Here is a 5753-nt window from a genome sequence, read left to right on the forward strand (position 1 = left end):
GCTGGTAAAGAGTCAATGGACGTTTAGAGTCAAATTTCTCAACTGCAATTTTTAAAAATCTAAAGTATTTTAAAATAATCAACTTCAAAATGATATTTATATTCTATATCAGAATACATAATGAGGGGCACCTCAGTAGCTTGTTCAGTTAAGTGTCCAACTCTTGATCTCAGCACAGGTTTTGATCTCAGAGTTGTGAGTTCAAGCCCTGCATTGGGCTCTGTATTGGGCATGAAGCCTACTTAAAAAAAAAGAAAAAGAAAAACAGAACTAAAAATAAATCACCATATAATGACTTTTTTTTTTTTTTTTTACATAGAAATAACTAGGGAGGCACCTGGGTGACTCAGTCAGTTGAGTGTCCCACTCACTCTTTACTCAAGTCACGATCTCAGGGTCATGGGATTGAGCACAGCATCACGTTCCATGTGGAGCCAGCTCGGGATTCTCTTTCTCTCTCTCTCCCTCTCTGCCCCTCTCCCCTGCTTGCATGCACTCTCTCTAAAATAAAAATAAATAAATAAAAATGAAAAGAACTAGAATAAAACATTTGACAACATTCTACTTATATCCACCTATCACAATATACTCAGTATCTACTATATGCCAGGTACTGTCCACTCAAGACTTTTGGACTGAATCTCTGAGTTCAGATTTGAAGAAAAGGGTAAAAGCGGAAGATTTCCTCCTTTTCAAATTCATGAAGAAGAAAACTTGATCATTCCAGAAAGAGGGCAGGGCAGCCACTTCCGCAGGCGCCTGATCGGCTCTAAACATCGAGAAAAGACTCCCTCTCTGGAACAGGTGGTGAGGGAAGGCTGCTGCGGAAGTGGTGCTTCAGTTGAGGCCTGAAGAATGAGAAGAAGCCACTCATGCAAAGAGCTGAGAGAAGAGCATTCCAGACAGGGGCAAGAGCATAAACGAATGACAGAAAGCATGACATTGAGACCAGGAGTGATAGGAGATTCCAGAGAAAAGGGATCACTCCTGGAAGGTCGGGAATCAGAAACTTGGGAGTCCTAAGTCACTAAAACTGGAGAGCACATCAGAGAAAAGGACCAGGCATTCCAGGCAAGGAAATGGAAAAGAGCAAATCTGGACTATATGATGTAAAACAGGGCAGGCAAAACCTGACAAACAGGAAACAATAATAGGATTGTTTCATAGCTGTGACCAGTTCTGGGCTTGGCTTCATCTGTTTGGAATTCCAATAGAACATCTCAGATGACCACAGGGCTCTCGCTGTGACTAGAGTTGGAACACTGTTTCCATGTGGCCAGCACTCATGCCTGATTTGCAAGCCCCTTATCAAAAGCAAGAAATATTAGTTACTTTGGTTTTGCAAAAGGGCAAAGGAAAATACTTTCCATCTGGCCAGAGTTGTGAAGAAACCAATTCTTCCTACTTTGAAGCTGGTATATGTAAAGTGTAAAGTCCCAGAAAAAGAAAGGTATGGAAGATGTAGCTTAATCTTCTTGAGGGTAAAAGAAGGATCCAAGGTCATCATTTTCCTGGTAAAGCTAACTGAGCCCTAATCAACAATAAGAAAATTTCCTGCTTTTAGAGCTGTGGCCTTGGCTTCCTTTTTAGCCTCAGGGAAACTTTATCATCGAGAAACACAGGGCAGAGCAGCCACTTCCGTGGTCTCTCAGCCCCTGAGCTGAGGCTGTCTGTGTCAGAAGTCACTTGTTTTAAACAGAGAAAGAGCTACCTCTCTTCTGCTGGTGACCATGGTTATTTGGTACTGTATTAAAACCAAAAATATTGTTTGTAATACATGATAGGGAAGAAGATAAAAGGAAGAACTGAGTTATGCAGAGAGGCAGAAAGCGATTTTAACTTAAAATTCTCAATAGTCATACCACTTTCCCTGGGAGAGCTTAATTCCAAGTGTCACTTAGTTATTTTCTAAGGCAGAAAATGACAGCAGCCTATCTGAAGAGAAAAAAAGAGAACCAAGTACATTAATATATCAAAACCACCCTCCACCCCAGCTTCTGCCTGTCTTCCTCCTACAAGTGTGTCTTTGCCAGGAAGCTAAAAGGAGAAGAGTATTTGTAGCTAAAAGACACTTTTGGAGTTTGCAATAAGCAGTCTTTACATTCTTTACATTTTTAAATACATCAAGCTCAGGAGGAAGACCAAAGAGCTGCCCTTTTATTATATGGGGCAAGAAATGACAATGCTAAAAACAGAGGATTCCCATGTCACTTTTTACCTCACTTCTCTACAGAGATGTCAATTCCAGTCTGATGACCAGTGTGTGGACCATGTGCAGTGGGCAGAAGTCATCCCAGAGGGGAAAAAAATAAGGTGGATCCAGAGCTTCCATTATTTAAAATGCTCTCAAATCAACAGGCAAGCTTTGGAGAAACGGCTAGTTGTTTGTTTGTTTTTTTTGTTTGTTTATTTATTTTGAGAGAGAACATGCATGCAGGGGAGGGGCAGAGAGAATCCCAAGCAGGCTCCACGCTGGGCTCCACACAGAACCCCACACAGGACTCGGACTCGAATTCAAGAACCATGAGATCATGACCTGAGGCAAAATCAAGAGCGGGATGCTTAAATGACTGAGCCACCCAGGGACCCCAAGAGAAATGGCTGCAAGTTTTTAAGGTCGTGTGTGTGTGTGTGTGTGTGTGTGTGTGTGTGTGTACATATATATTTTGTGGGGTTTTTTTGGTTTTTTAGAGAGACAGAGGGCACAAGTGAACAAAGGGCAGAGAGAGAGCAACAGAGAGAAAGAGAGAAGCGGTGCTCATCCCAAGCGGGGCTCAAGCTCACCTGATGTGGGGCTCATGCTCAGGAACCATGAGATCATGATCTGAGCCAAAGTCCAATGCTTAACTGACTGAGCCACCCAGGTGCCCCATGGCTCTGTTAGTATTTTAGAAAACTCAAAAGATACTATGTGAAACTCTTAAATCAGATACTATCAAGTCATTATGGAGACAATTTCAGTCTTCTTTAAAAGTCATCAGATGGTTCATCTGAAAAACCTAGAGAGATTAAAAGGAGAAAAATAGACCAAGAAAGTGGTGTTGAAAGTGGTCCCACTCTGTCTAGCCTCTAGGAAGTAGAAAATGATAAGAAATATTTTGGCCCCAGAAAAACCATTTACCTAAACCTTGTAAATAAAATCTTAGTACTAGATTTTATGTGACAGAGAACTGCTGTGGGTGAGTTGATAGTGCCCTGAATCACATGGTAAAAAAAATGGCCCTGAGGGTTGACTGAGAAGATACTGTTCACCCTGGAAGATTCTGCACAAAGCCAACCCCTCCCTTCCCTTCATTCAAAGATTGGATATAAGAGATAGTACTATAGCTGGCTTCTTTTTAAACTCCCAAATACAGGGGCGCCTGGGTGGCTTGGTCAGTTAAACGTCCGATTTTGACTCAGGTCATGATCTCATGGTTTTTCAGCTAGAGCCCCGCATCGGGCTCTGTGCTGACAGCTCAGAGCCTGGAGACTGCTTTGGATTCTGGCTCCCTCTCTCTCTGTTCCTCCCCTGCTCATGCTCTGTCTCTCTCTCAAAAATAAATAAACATTAAAAAAAAAAACCAAACCAACTCCCAAATACAATAGCCTGGTGCTCCCAACCAATTCCCCAGGAATGGGTCCATCTCCTATGATCCCCATACCCTGGCCATCCTGGGCATCAGGATCCTGGCTGGTAGCCTACTATCAACGCCCGTGCACCAAATGCATATTGTGGGATGCCCTGCAGACTTCGTGCTTGCTGCTGTCAGACCTTTAAGAGCAGAGTAAGGAGTGAACAGAGAAGCAGATCTCTCTTTTGGATCAAAGGAGAGGAATTCCTATGTCCTGGGAACAAGACGGAGTATACTTAAGCCAAGATTAGCAGAACAGAGGGTAAGACATGGTGGCCAAGAGCACACACTCTGGAGATAGCCCTTTCTGGGTTTGAAGTCTCTGCTGTGTGGTCTATAAGATCTGTGACCAGAGCTCCCATATTCAGTTTCTCTGCACCATAGTCCCTTATCTAGAAAATGGGGGTGACAGAACCTCACAAAGTTCTTTTGAAGATTAAACAAGATATTGTACATGAAGAACACAGACCAGGCCACAGCCCTTTGTGGATGCTCAATAACTGTTATTACCACAGCGATCCCAATGAATGAGAGGCATGATTAAAAACAAATCCTCCGAATCCTTCCTGCTCTAAATCTTTCCTCCTGAAGCACATTCCAGTTTTGAATAGTTTTAATATAGGATGTGTAGGGATTCCACCAGGAGGCAGACCAGTGGCCCTTACCTGACAGAGGTCCTCTTTCTGTACCTTCCTGCTTTAATCATCCACTCAAGGCTTTTGAAATGAAATTCCTAATTCAGATTCAAAGAAAAAGAATAAAAGGGAATTGTTTCTCACCTTTTCAAACTCATGAAGATGAGAAACAAACAAGCAAACCAAAAAAACCCATATTTATCTCAAAACTGAATATAACCTAATGCTATATGGAAATTGCCAAACATCAGCAGCTCGAAATGTTTTATTCCCTCAAGCCTTGATACCATATCTACCATGACACTCTCCCACCTCTAAGACTCCTCCCAATCATTGTTTCTTTGTGTGAAAAATTGGTAAATATTAAAGAAAGGGTGGAAGGGTGGATGAATTAATCACCTGAGAAAGTTGAATGAAAAATGATTTATTCAAATGAATGATGCTGCCAATCAACAATTAGAAGCAAAGTGAAGTTATCATTGACCTAAGGACTCAAAGGAGGTCCTAAAGTCATTCTGGAAATATATTTGAAAGATACTGTCACTGGTGAAATTGAAAAAAAAAATTAACAAAAAAAATCTTCAGAGCCTAACTTCCTTACTTAAATACAGGCTAATATTATTGATTCATTTTAAGCCGAAAGGTGCAAAATGACAGACTTGATCTGATTAAGCACAAGTCTCACCATTAACCAATCCCCTTCCAGCTCTCTAACCCCATTATGGCTTAGCTACTCTACATTTTATTCCCAGTCTTTCTCCTAGCCTGCAAAATGCTTCTAGCCTCCTGTTTATGCCATAAAACAAGGTCTGAGGATGATCACCCATTTTGGATTTTCTGTCCTTGTAATTCTATGCAAAAGGAGATATTTTATCACTTTGTCTCCCCCAAATGGCTACTAATCACATTTTACTGGGTTACCCACTAGTACCTAAAATAATGACAGCATGGAGTAATGGAAAGGGGACAAGCTTTAGACTTGTCCCATACCTAGGTCTAAATCTTTTATCTGCAACCAAAATATCTAATAATTGACTGAAAGATATATCAATGGTGATATAGCCACAAAGTAGAATAGCCATGAAAGTTATATACTCACTGACTTGGAAAGAAGTTCATACATTATATAAAAAGAATACAATGTGTGGTATAATTTTTAAAAATATAAAGGTATAGATATACAAAGCAAAAGGTATAGATTGGCTTAGTAACTAGTTTTACCAAATATTTATCAGGCACCTATTATGTGTCAGACACAGTCACATGTGCCCAGATTATTTATATCAGTGACCAGAAGGAAGTCCTAGTCTTCACAGAGCCTAGAATCTAAGAAGCAACAGAAAAAAACCACACTATATTAATATGTAATTTAATGTTAGGTATATCACAACTATGATGAAAAGTAAAAAGGGTAAGAAGAGTGCTAGAGGCATGTTAATTAGGTAGGTGGTCAGAGACAACTTCCCTCAGAAGTCACATTTGAGCCAACATCTGAGAATTTGCG

This window comes from Crocuta crocuta, unplaced genomic scaffold (assembly GCF_008692635.1).
Source record: "Crocuta crocuta isolate KB4526 unplaced genomic scaffold, BGI_CrCroc_1.0 scaffold197, whole genome shotgun sequence".
In the NCBI taxonomy this organism is placed as follows: Eukaryota; Metazoa; Chordata; class Mammalia; order Carnivora; family Hyaenidae; genus Crocuta; species Crocuta crocuta.